General features: G+C 49.4%; 2 long non-coding RNA genes across 2 annotated transcripts; both read left to right on the top strand.

The window, feature by feature from the left end:
- Positions 1-671: 671 nt before the first annotated feature.
- Positions 672-1,693, top strand: LOC135292599 (uncharacterized). The gene is made up of 3 exons (XR_010354828.1): positions 672-845; positions 958-1,135; positions 1,453-1,693. It is a non-coding gene; the product is annotated as an uncharacterized LOC135292599 (long non-coding RNA).
- An 8,794-nt stretch (positions 1,694-10,487) lies between these two features.
- Positions 10,488-12,920, top strand: LOC135292614 (uncharacterized). The gene is made up of 3 exons (XR_010354845.1): positions 10,488-10,602; positions 11,750-11,869; positions 12,808-12,920. It is a non-coding gene; the product is annotated as an uncharacterized LOC135292614 (long non-coding RNA).
- The last annotated feature ends 373 nt before the right edge of the window (positions 12,921-13,293 follow it).

Raw genomic sequence — 13,293 nt, 5'->3', positions numbered from 1 at the left:
TGCCAAGCTTCCTTTCAAACAGAAAAACCTGGGTCAGCATGACAGAAAAGAAGGAAAAAAAAATCATCAGTTAGAACAGAACCAGTGTCCCACCATCTTCCCATCCACTGTTATTAATTTTGTACATTTAGAGGCAAACCGGGGTCTAAAGCTTGCATCTCTCAGTTCCTGATGCTATTTGCTACCCTGCAGCCTTGACTGGCCCTGATGTGACTGACTGCTGGGCAAGTGGGGTTGGGGATGCTCAGCCTGGAGAGAGGAGACACTGGGAGGCCTCACTGTGGCTCTGCAGGACTGGAAGGGTCCCGCAGGAAAGAAGGGGACAGAGTGTTCAGCAGGGCCTGTGGTGACAGGACAAGGGGGGATGGCTTTCAACTGCAGCAGGTTGATTGAAGCTGCATCTAAGGAAGCTGCTCTTTTCCACTGGGCGTGGTGGGGCACTGGCCCAGGCTGTGCACAGAGGCTGTGCATGCCCTATCCTTGGCAACAGGGCTCTGAGCAGCACACTCTGGGGGAAGACTGCTCAGCTGGGAACAAGATGTTGTTCTTCAGGCTCCCTTGCAAGCCCAACTGTTCAGGGACTCCATCATTCCATGGTCTCCACTGTCCACTTCAGATGGAGGCTGGGAACTGTGATGTCACAGCCCACGCTCCAGCTGGAACGTCCAGCGCCCAGCAAAGAGCACAACACAACCATTGGCGGTTGTGTTTGCACACTCTTCACCTTGCTCCTGCCCACTCTTCTTGTCACCTGCCCCCTGATAAGCCCAGCAGTCCTACAAGATCCTTATTGACTGGATTTTGTCATCCAGCCCTGCAGGATGCTCCCATTTGTTCTGAGGAAGGTCTGGTGCCATTCCATGGAGGTGGACACTCCCCACCTGCCCGGGTGGGCTGGAGCTCTGTGGGCATGGAGTGGGACAGGGAGCCCACTCTGAGGTTTTGTTACCTCTGCAGGCTGTCCCAGACAGGGAGGAGGAGATGGAGGTGGATATAGAGATTGATACAGAGGAGGACATGGAGACGGAGGGAGAAGACACTGGAGAGGAGGAGATGGAGGTGGATGTGGAGGTGGAAGAAGAGATGGACGTTGATATGGACGAGTCCATTGAGGACATGGACATTGATTAAAAAGGTGAGGAAGAGGCCATGATCTTGGCATGAAGAGCAATGCCAGCAGCAGGACAGGCAGAGTGGGTCTCCTGCTGCCAGGCTGGGGCTGGGCTGGGTGCTCCCTGCTCAGGGACATTGTACCCAGGGCACTGGATTCTGGTGGCCATCCACAGCCTGTCCTGTGCCTGCTTTGCTCCACACAGGCTCCATGCCAGACCCAGCCAGGCTCAGTTCTGGTAGCAGAGTCCTGCTGCTGGGCCAGCATGTGCCAGCCTGGGGGCACATGGAAGAGCCCTCTGTGCCTGACTGGAGTGACCGTGGCATTTGCTTTTCTTCCAGGACCGATGGACATCATGGACAGAGATGCCACCCTTTTGTACATACCTTTCACATGTTGTTGTTGTCTTATAGGTTTTAGGGCTTTTTGTCTTCTGTAAATATGTTTCATCTATTTTTGTTAGATAGGTTCTTATGTATATATGTTCTATTGATTGTTGTTGTTGCAAATATTCTTACAGCGTAAATGTGTTCTGTATTTTTGCTGCTGTTTTTCTGTAATAAACAAATTTTATTTTTCACACCCCAGTTCTCCTTGCATTTGCTTCAGGCACAGGCAGCATTTTGCAAAATTGTAGTTTCCACTTGCTCCAGGTTCCCAGGGCTGGAGGTCCCTGGCACAGCCACGCCAGGAGTGGGGTCCCTGTGCACAGAGGGATCCCACTGACAGAGGTGACCCTCTCCTTGCAGTTTCTCTGGACATACCTGGGACCTGTAGGGGCAAAGCCCAGCTTGCCCTGGCCCATGGACCCCATGTTGGAGCAGGGCTGAGCCTGTGTGCTCCTGCAGAGCCTCAGCCATGGCTCTTCCCTGGGCAGCCCCAGGGCTAAGGAGGGTGCACTGGGCTGTGGGCAAGCCCTGCTCCTGGGCACCCTGAGGGGCTGGAGCCAGCCTGGAGGGAGCCTCAGCCCTACATGGACCAAGATTTCCTTTGGAAAACCCCCTCTGTCCGCAGACTCTGGTGAGCACAACAAGAATTGATCCTCCTAGTTAAAGGTGTGACGTTCATTGGCACAAATGTGTCCCTTGCACTTTCTAGCACAGCAAATGTCAGTGCTTGTAATCCCTGTTCTGCACACTCTGCTCAGGCAGCAAAACATCTGAAGCTGAGGGAACATCTTGAATTAGCACCAACCTGCAGAGAGCTACAGGGGGAGAACCTACCCCCAAGCACCCAGAGAAATACTTGACACTGATAGTCTGGGGCAGAGCTGACACTAAAGTATTTTAATGCCAAGAGAGAGGAATTTTTATTGCTGAATTCATTCTCCAAGAACAAGAATGGGAGCTTTTGCTCTCCTCACCTGCCACAGATGTGTATTGCCGAGGTTTGCTTCTGACTTATGACTGATTTTGATGAATCTGTTCAGAACTCTGATGCTGTTCCTGGCTAAGGTGCAGAGATGATATTTCAGAGCCAGTTGAGCTCAGCACATCTTGTGCAATGCAGAATGTCCAGAGCCAGACATTCAGGCCATGCAAACTGATACGTTTTCATCTCTGTGCAAAGATCAGTATTAGGACATCAATGATGTACCACACACTTCTCAGCACTGTCCCTTTCATCCAGCTCTCCCCAGTCACTTCACAGACTTCACTCCAAGCAGTTTCTGATAGAGCTCAGTAGCACATGGGATTTAATCCTGGTTTTTCTTCATCTTCTCCAGAGCTGTCTCCAGACATGGTGTGTGGGCACTGTCTGACAGCAGCAATAATGTGTCACCTCCCTGACACTGAGGTTCATGTCACTACTTTTCATCAAAAGCAGCAAATCAATGATTCCCACTGGGTCCCACACAGCTCTGTGGGGAGTTTGTGTGGCTGCAGTTCCAGCACCAGCCCTGGTGCTCAGAATTTCAGGAGGAGATACAGAAGGAATCAGCCATTCATAGAGAACAACATGAGTTTGCAGGGCCCAGATCCCCACAACTCTGCAGACTCTGGTAAGCCAGACTCTGCATTTACATTTTGGCCTCTGTGCCTTACTTTTCCTCTCACTAAAGTCCTGCCAGTTTCCCTCACACTCAGATTCCCAAGATAATTCAAAGCAGCTTTAGGAGCAGGGATAGATGATGGGAACTGTCCCAAGGCTTGACAAAATTTCTCCTCTCAGGCCTGACAATTCCAGCCAAGGAGAGAGGAAAAGCCTGCATGAAAGAGGTGTGAAATCAAAGCAGTAATCAAATTGAGGTATAATGAGAGCAGCTGAAGAGGTTTTCAGTGTTCAGAACAAGATTAGCAGCTCCAGGCACAGGAGGGATGTGACATTTTCCCCACTGTAACAACTCTGTGATGCAAATTGCATCTCAAATCCTTCTCGCCAGCTCTGGGACCTGTTCAGCCACAAACGTGGTGCTGAAGTTTTAAAGCAAAGTGGAAGCTGGTCACAGAGCTGGTTTGCAAATAAAAATCACAGAGGGCAGTTTGGAAGCACCAGCTGGAGCACAGAGTGGCAGAGCCTGGCCCCGAGGTGCAGCACAGCCAAACATGCCTGAAACTCTAAGAAATTAAAGAACTTGCCACTTGTTTTCCCTCAGGAGCTACAGAAGGTGCTTTATGGAATCCCTGCCTCCTTCACACTGTATCAGCATGCAGGAGAGTGAAGGGATGAAGATTACAGCACCTTCTGCTGCTGCTTCCATCTCCTGACTAAAATCTCACCAAAATCTGTCACTATTGGGCCTTCCCAAAGTCTCAGATTCACTTGGTCCTTTCAGGATTTCGGTTCTGTGGAGCATGAAGGGAGATAAAGGCACTTGCAGACACCAGAGATGCAACTGGTGCCTGAGGTGCATTTCACTGCCCAGGTTAGTGCCTCTAGAACCATCAAAACAGCCCCTTTGACAGCACCAAGCCAAGAGCAGAACACCAGGGCCTGCACATGGCTGGAAATGCCATTGTTTAATATTCCTCTCCCAGTCTCTCGTTTCATGGTGCCATTGCAGGGGTTAATCCCATCACTCAGCAGCAATTCTTGGCAATCAGCTTCAGATGGATTTTTAGTGCTGAGCAAATAAGAGGCAATTTTACTTTGTCTCCAATGAATGAAATTTCACCTAAATCAGACAAACTCTGTGTTCTGAGGCTGGTCAGGCACTAACCACTGCCAGGTCCCCAAGACTGGATGTCAAACTGCTCTGATATTGAAAAGTTAAATTTATTTATCTTTGTGTACAAGGTTATTCTTTCTCAAAGCAATTGGGTCCATAGAATTGTATTTCCAAGCACTAAACTCAGACCAGCCACAAAGAGCACAAGAGACAAGAAAAGGAATAAAGATTTCTAAGGAGATGGAAATTGAATGCTGAGGTTTTCCCATTATAGAGTTCCATAAATTATCACCTGCCAGCTCCTTGCCTTCACTTGTGTGGCCACCACTGAATACACTCACAGATAAGAAAATGTTTGTCCTCCTGAAAACTGGGACCAGAAGTAGAAAAAGGCTCAGATATCTGAATTAAAAGGCAACATAATGAAAAGAGCTTCCTCATAATAGCAAGATATGATGGACAGCAGGAATGACTGAAGCCAGCAGAGATAAGTCCATGAACTAGTCATGCTACAAAGATTTCTGACAAAACCTCCAATAACCCAAAAGCAATGTTTTGTCGGGCACAGCTGATAGGAAGCCTGTGCATTTAATTCAGTCATTGACAGCAAATGGAGATCAGCTTGAAGCTCCTTTGGTCCACTTCTACTTAATTTTTTTCACCCAGAAAATGAAATTACATCTACTCTTTGGGAAGAAATTACTGCTTTGAGTGGTTCAAGGCAAAGAGTTTCTTTCCATACCCACTTGTAATCAGTCACCAAGAGAAATATTTTCTAAAAAGGTCTCTTCAAAATTTTGGAGTGACTTTCAACATAAATAACTTGGTTATTTTGCTCAAAATGATAAGGGAATTGAATTGGGCTCCCTCAGCTTTCAAAGAAGTGTTTCTTCCTAGTTCTTCACAAAGATGAACAAAACACTTTGTTGCAGCAAACTGAAGGGAGGAAGAGGTTCCTTTCCCCCTGAGCTGCACAATAGGAGACAATTTTGTTGCCAAGAGGCAACAAATACCAGCCAATTTCCAGGTTTTTTTGTGTAAGGGAAAAGCTCTGAGCATCACAGCTGTGGGAGACACAGAGAGGGAGGAGCAGGGATCTGCTGGGGGTTTTTGGGCTGGGGGACAGATGAAAGACATGTCCAAGCAAAACCTGTGAGAGCTCAAGACTCCATCCCTCAGAGGAGAAACTCACTTTGACCCAAATGCCATTCAAATCCAACAAACATTGAGGCATTTCCCGAAACTCTGCTGGGCCATCAGGTACCCCCAAATCACTCTGTGGGACCAGGGCAGCAGGGCCCTGGCACGGGACAGAGATGCTCCCCTGGGAAGCTGCCTGCATTGCCCGTGGGACTCAAGATCTACTTCTGAAGACCCCAACATCCAAAAAACTCCACACTAAAAGCCTTTAATTTGGGGTTTCACTTCTCCACTTGTCTATTGTCACTAGGCAGCTGCTCCAGTTCAACACCATTCTGATGGGTACAAATGTTCTCCTAATTTCCAGCCTAAACAGGAAGTTACTTCCATTCATTCTTCTGTAAGTACTGGGAGCTTGTACCTGATTTGCTCTTCCTCTCCTAGTGTGCATTTGTGCAGATAAAATGCCTAAGCCAGGAGCATTTCCTTGTTTAAATCATGTCATTTATTCCATTCCCATATAGTTGCACGGATTTAGCACTGGCTCCACACTCAGAATGTTGACAGCACAAAGTCCAGTTCTCACACCAACTCCTCCAAGTTTTGGACCAATTCTGCAAAGAAGGAAATACAGCAAAGAAATTCCAAACAGGAGCCCTAATAAAGATAATAAAATGCCACATGCCTATGTTTGCTGCAGGGAAGAACAGCGCTATTTATTAAATCATTACAAACAATTAAAGCAGCAGAGGGGAGGAAGACAGTGCTATTGTTGGCAGCTCCCCAGTCCTCTGCCCCCGGCATGAATTTCATAAAGCACAAATCTCCCAGCAGAAATCCCTCAGCAATTGATTTCCTCCTCGTGGAACACAGCAGGCACACACCTTGGCTTTCCTGGCCAGAAAAGAAGAATTTGCCTCGATGTTTTTCCCAGGCACGCAGCTGTGATGTCAAATCCCCCTCCCTGCCCTGCCAGGAGATTCCTCAAGTGACGAGTTTCTGTAGGGTGACAACCCTCTGGAGAGGCACAGAGAGCTTTGTGTCAGTGTAAGGCACCCCCACAAGGGCAGATCCCTCATTCAGGCTCCATCTTTGTTCACAAGCAGTTCCTAGCAGAAAATTCGCAGTGATTGCATTTCCCCAGAACAGGTAATTTCAAGCACATTTTTCTCTTGAGCTGTTCTGCCTTTCACAAAAGCAGCGTGCCAGGGATTGCTTTGGAGCATCAGGAAACACAGCAAGACCCAACAGCCAAGACCATCCAAAGCCACTTATCAGCTCATCCCTACATCTCCTGGACTCACTTGAATGCCCAGGAGAGTCTGAAAAGCCAACTGTTTTCCAATAAACTTGTTGTTTGATGTGTAATTGAAAGGTAAATGACAGGGACAACCAGCCCCACACAGGCGCCTCAGGCATGGGAAGGAGCAGGAGGGATCCATCCCTAACTGGCAGAGGTGCAGCTCAAGTGATGCTCACTCACTATTTGGGTTGCTTTTTGTTGCTTTTACATTAACAACGCATCTCCACACCACAACTGTTCTCCCTCCCTGCAGCCACATGGAAAAAATTCAGTGGTCTCTCACCTCTTTCTGTCCTCTCTCTGCCTCAAATAAGTTTTTCCCTGATACAACCAGCAAAACAGGGTTTGTTTTCATGCTGGAAATAAGTCCACAAACTCTTGACTGATTTCAATAAGGAGAACATCACTACAAACCACCCATTACTCAGATGCCCCAAGGCAGCAAGGGAGGGAAATTTGACAACAGAGGTGGCAACACCAGCCGTGGGTAACAGCATCACATTCTGCCTCTCTCACGGATGCTTTTCTTTCCAGTCCAGAAAATTCCCTGTCCTTTTTAGGGCTGTAGAAGGCTGCTGTCTGCCCCACAAAATGAGGAGCAAACCAAGCAGCAATGCTGCAGAACATCTCTGTTTCTATGATATTATTCTGCTGAACCCATAAATTTGCAGAAGAATGGGCACTGCCAACTCCTGATTGCAGAGGAGGGAGTTCGTCACATCCTCCTTGTAAATTAGGATTTATCAGAGATGGAGAATTGATTGCCAAGTAACCTGCAGACACAAAACTGCTCTGCAGTTTTCTAGGACTCATTGAGCAGTACAAAAAGGTTGTTGATGCAGTTGGGGAGTGTTTCTGTACAGGATGTGCACCTCCTGACATCCCAGGCAGGGAAAATTTTACTTAACATTTGCAAGGAGAAAGCAATTCTTCTTATTAAAAAAAAAAAAAAAAAGGAAAAAATAAATAGAAAATCAACTTCATGGCAAAGAGCCTCAGTAAGAGTTTGCAGAATTTGGTGAAAACAGGTCATTTACAAGGAAATAATTTTCATCTGCCTTCAAGTGGAGTTGTGAAGCAGGTGGAGATGGAGATGTCTCAGGCACTGAGTGTGCTCCTTACGGACAAAACGACACTGATATTACCAAGTATCAGAAGTGAAAAACTTCAGTGATAACTCAGCCCTCCAACACAAAACACCTTCTCCCACACAGTCAGCACTTGTCTGAAATCATTCCCCTTGGCAGGAGGCCCTGCATGGCCTGGCTGCAGCCATCGCGCTGCTCCTACTCCCTCCCAGCATGATCCCAGTATGGTCCCAGTACAGCCCAGTCACTCCTACTCCTGGCATCCCCTCTCTGCATTCTGCCCTGTCCCGGCTCCATCTCCGTTCCTCCCGCGGGCTGCGAGGGTTTCGGAAACGGGGGAGGAGGAGGAGGGAGGGAGGAAGAGGTTGAGCGGGAGAGGAGAGAGGGAACCACGCCGCTCCGGCGCTTCCTGAACCCGCAGCGCCCTCCTGCCAGGGAGCTGTGCAGAGCCACAAGGTCCCCCCGAGCCTCCTCCTCTCCAGGCTGAGCCCCTTTCCCAGCTCGCTCAGCCCCTCCGGCTGTTCCAGCCGGGACAGAACACCAGTGCTACACAGAGAGCAAGGGACAGACCTGACAGAGGTGCCTCTATCACCACATTTTAGGCTTTCGCTAATACTTACAGAAAGACTCTTCAGAAAGTTACGGCAGTAGTTCAAGTGACAATCTCCTTTGAAAATCACTGCGGCCCGGCCCCGGCCCGAGCCCGCCGGAACCCGCCCGGCCCCGCCCGAACCTGGCCCGGCCCCGCCCGAACCCGGCCCGGCCCCGCCGGAGCCCGGCCCGGCCCCGCCTGAACCCGGCCCGGCCCCGACGTTCGGGCGCCGCGGTTGCCTGGTAACCGCGCGGGCGGCAGCGTCTGTGACAGCGGCGCGGCCTCAGTTGCCCGAGAACGCGGCCCTGGCTGGGTGTGCGCAGCCTGGGCTCGTACAGGCAGCTACACTGGGCGATTCGCCGAGTGAATTGTTCGCGGAGCATTGGTCTGTGCGAGCGAATCCTTTGAATTCGCGGAGCACTGTGCCCCACTGAGAATTCCTGAACGTGCAGAGCATTGGCCTCTGCAAACAACATCCTGAACGTGCAGAGCATTGGCCTCTGCTAGGAGTCCTCAATTCGCGGAGCATTGGTCTCTGCAGAGGATTCCTCAACGTGCAGAGCATTGGCCTCTGGAAAAGATCGTGAATTTCCTTTGAAGGTAAAGATTGACTAAAGTTGAACTGTTTGGTTTTGTCTCATGTGCACTCTGAGAGAGAAGGCCAAAGGGAAATACAGGATGGGATAATGCCAGTCTTCTGGTGCAGCAGTTCAGTGGCATGCACAGCTGAGTGGATGAACAATAGTTCATCTACTGATGAGGTTTTTTTTTTGCACTGAAGAAATGCAACACTTTCTAAATGTACTCATCTATACTTTTTTTTCCCTATAGTGATTGCTTAAACTGCTTCAAAGTGAATGAGTTCTGTTCAAGTTTCCGTGGGTTGTTATCATCTGGTTATTAAAATTATTAGGGAGAGGCCTCTGAATTGAGGTACAAACGAGGCAATTTGCCAAAGTCAGTAGTCTGGATTTTATGGAACAGTAAATGTGAGGAAGAGAGAGAAAGGAATAGAAAAAGGGGGGGTGGGGTGAAGGGGGTGGAGATGGGGTTGGGAAGAGGGGGAAGAAAGAGAATGACAGAGACAGATTAAGTAAAAAAATATCACCATTCCATGGATCCCATTGGCATACCATAAAATCCTCTTCTGGTCTTCTCAGTGGTGAGGTATTGCAAAATGTAAGATTCCAATGGATTAATGCAGATTTGGGCAAGGTGGGACCTCCCAGGTACCTCCCTGGGGTGGGGCAAGTTTGACTGTCTACTGCTACTTTCAAGTAATATAAAATCTTCAGCACCAGTATATCCTTTGAGTCTGCCATGAATTGGGTTGTGGATTTTCAGATCTGTTGTGTTACTTTGTATGCCCTGCAATCATCTGGTGCAAGGCCTCAGGAATGGGTCTGGGGACACAGTGGAGGTCTTTGATGGGAGGTTTGTGTGCAAACCTGGCCTCAGCAGAGGAGTCTGTGGCTATGACTTGCCCAGCCTGAAGGCAGACAGAGCTGATTTTCAGGAGAGCTCCTGGCTTTGGCTTTGTTGTGGATCTATTTTTCTCCCTTGGCCTTGTTCACTTCTGCCCAGACCTGAGCTAATGGGACAATAGTGTCACCTTTATCTTGTCTCAAGTTCCCTTGTGGGGCTGAATTCTCAGTCCCAAGTTCCACTCAGGAGGCATTTTCAGGGAAGGGTGGGCTTGGGTGCTCTCAGCTTCTTTATAGAGTTTTGTCACAGTCGGCAAAATGTCCTTTATAGCAATATTTAAGCCATGAACCATAACATTGCAGTCTCTCCCAAGTCCAGTGAGGAGCAGCTGAGAGAGCAGGGGGTGTTTAGCCTAAAGAAGAGCAGGTCCACGCAAGCTGTTTTTAAGTAATATTTAAGCTACAGCTTTGTCTGTTCTAAGCATTATTCATGCTCAGCTTTTTAGCTCCAGGTTTCAGTATGATCCATCTTTGAATTGCACAAGGTGGTCATCTATTTCAAATAAAGTCCAACTAGAGGCCTAACAATACTAGCTACTTATGCCAAACAAGCACTTAGCTACTTTCAAATGATATAAAATGTTTAGCAGCATATATGCCTTGAGTCTGCCATGAATTGGGTTCTGGATTTTCAGAGTTCCATTGTTGCTCCTTCCAGTTTTGCTGAGGCCTTGTCGTTCCTCTGTGACATCCTCTCTTCAGAATGGCTTCTGGATTCCCAAAAAAGACACCAACACCTCGTCTTTTGCAGAGGGAAAGACTGCAGCCTAACACTGTGAGTAGCCACTGGGGCTGTGCTCAGGCTGGCAAGTGCCCTGGTGTCCCTGGTGTCCCTGCCCCTGTTGTCCAGCAGCGCTGGGAAGCTGCAGAGCCCCTGTCCAGCTCTTTGTGCCATGCTGCTGTTGGTGGGGGCTGTCCTGGTGCAGGAGGGAACACTGTGTGATGTTTCAGGGACAGCCCAGCGCCTTGCCTGGCTGTGCCACGGGAGCCAAGTGAAAGCAATGTGCAGCTGAAGCCCTCAACATGTGCTTCTGTGCCTGCCCTTTGCCGCAGGAATTCCTTCTGTCAGGCTGGGCACTGCCCTGTGCTGCTGTGACCAACCTGCCCTTGGGCACCTGGGCATGTGGGGGGGAGAGCTCAAACTGTGCCCAAAGCCTTGAGAGCCACGGCTGGTCCCAGCCAGAAGAGCTCCCAAAGCAGCTGTTCTCTCTCAGCTCCTGGGTGGGCACAGCTCCAGCCCTGCAGGCAGCACTGCAGTCAGGGCCACCAAGGTGCCTTGCTGTCTGGAGCTCACTTGGCTGAAGATGCCCCAGTGCTGAGGCTCTGGCAAGGAGATCCCTGTGTTTTCTTCTCTGGAGGACTCTGTCAGCCCAGACAGAGAAAACAAATGCTCATTAACAGAGAGAGCTAAAACTTGGACACATTCCTGTGCACCTCCCTCTTGGTACAGCTTTTCTTTCTTGCTTCTCTTGGACTCAGCCAGCAGTGCTGTCTCCTGCTGTGAGTTGTGAGTGTTGTGCAGGGATGGAGTTGGGGCAGTTCTGTGAGCTCCTTCCCACTCTCTGAAAAGGTCACTGACACTTACATTTTTCATTTCCAATGAAATGTAAGAGGAAACAAATGGCTAAAGAGCAGAAATCCCCAAACATGTCACATCAGATCACAGAGAGACTAATGGGCCACAGCCATGTGGTTGGAGTATGTGTATTGCACTCTGTATTGATTGATTGGTGCTAAGTATTTCAGCAAGTACCTTCCAGGGCTTCCAGAAGTGTCCTAGTGGCTGTGATCACAAATTATTCACCAGTGACACTTGATCAAGATAAACCCCTCTGAACAAGCACATCTCTGATCTTCTTGCTAATTTGGTTTTTTTTTTAATTATTATAATTTTTCCTTTTTTTTTCTTTTTTTCCTTTCAGTTGCCTCCGTCTAAGTTCCAGCAGGAGAAGTTTGTCAGCAGGAAGAAGGAGGCCAGCACTGGGGGGAGTATTCTGCCCAGAATTGGCCCATGGATAGACCTGGGCAAGACTAGTCCAAAGGTAGCCTTTTCCTGCTCTTTTCCTTTCTGTTTGATGGCAAGTTTGAAGAGGGTGTGTGCTTGTGACAGGCTTGCCCCCAGCAAAACACCTCAGTGTCCAGGTGCTGTTGTCATTGCAAGCTGCTGGCAGTGGTGGACTGGGAGTCCTGATGTGCACTGAGGCAACACAAATAACCTCTGCTGCAGCTGCTGGGCTGTGCTGGAGTGTGGCTGCCATTGCTAAAACAATGGGGGAAGGCTGGGGACACAAAGGCACAGCATTGCCATGTGCCATTCTCCTGCTGAAGGAGCCACCTCTTGCTTTGGTGTGGTCACCATCAAATGCTCGGGGTCACAGGATTCCCTCCACAGTGGCAGCATTGGCCTTGGAAGGCCGAGGACCTGCAGGAATTCCTTCAGATTTAGCAAAACCAATTGCATTCCTTCTTTGGGTTGGAACAATATGTTGGACCCTGACGGGGTGTTAGATTTTGCAGGCTGCCAGATGTGCAGGGGACTGGCCCTGGGCAGAGGGGTGTGGATGTGCTTTCTGTGGATCAGTGCCTACTTAGAGGTGTGTTTCAAGCTGCTTTTGTGGCAGGACTGGCTCAGTAGAAAGCACAGTCCAAAGGGGCAGGTGAGCCAGGTGGGCTGTTGAGCAGGAAACTGGCAGTAAGACACATGGAACAAAGTGGTTCAGGATTGCCCTGGAGAGGGGCCTTGTGGAGAAAGAAAGGTGGAGAAATCAAAAGAGCAGCTTGGCTTGAGCCTGCTGGAAGCTGATCAAGCAGTTCTTGATCAGCTCCGAGCAGAGGTGGGTGAGCCACTGTTTGCCCAGTGTGTCCTGGGCAGATGTGCTCCCCCAGAGTCTGCACTTCACTGGGGGTCAGTGTAAGATTGTCCTTCATGAGCCTTCCTCCCAGCAGCTGAAGCTGTCCCTGCTCTCTCTCGCCTCTCCAGCTGCCGTCAGCTGCCCCGAAACAGAGCTTGTTTCAGGTTTCCCCACCAGAGATGGTGTTTGAGAACTTCGTGGCTCGGGAGGTCTCTGAAATGGTGCTATCTGTGACGAATAAGGACAAGGTGAGTGCTGGCACCTGGAGCTTTAACCCTGTGCTGGAAGAGGAGAGTGCTGTCATGGCCCGAGTGTCCAGCAAAGCAAGTTATCTGCTGCAACACATGCAGAAGAAAATGTCTCAGCAGCTGGCTCTGCAAGATGGTAGAAATCTTCCTGTGCTGGGAATTGTGCCCTGATTTTGGACACGCACTGATGGTGCAGATGACTTGATGTGGTCGGTCAGGTGCTCTGTCTCCATCCTGCTGGTGCTGACCTGCTTGGCCCTTCCTTGCCACCAGGCACTGCCCCAATGGCCCTGACCAAAATGCTGGAGCCAGAGAGAAGGGATTCCAGTTGAGCCTTGTGAATGATGTGCCTGTACCTGCAGAGCT

The sequence above is a fragment of the Passer domesticus genome, unplaced genomic scaffold, assembly GCF_036417665.1.
Source record: "Passer domesticus isolate bPasDom1 unplaced genomic scaffold, bPasDom1.hap1 HAP1_SCAFFOLD_37, whole genome shotgun sequence".
NCBI lineage: Eukaryota > Metazoa > Chordata > Aves > Passeriformes > Passeridae > Passer > Passer domesticus.
Note: the sequence above shows the minus strand (reverse complement) of the source record. Positions and strands in the feature narration are given on the sequence as shown.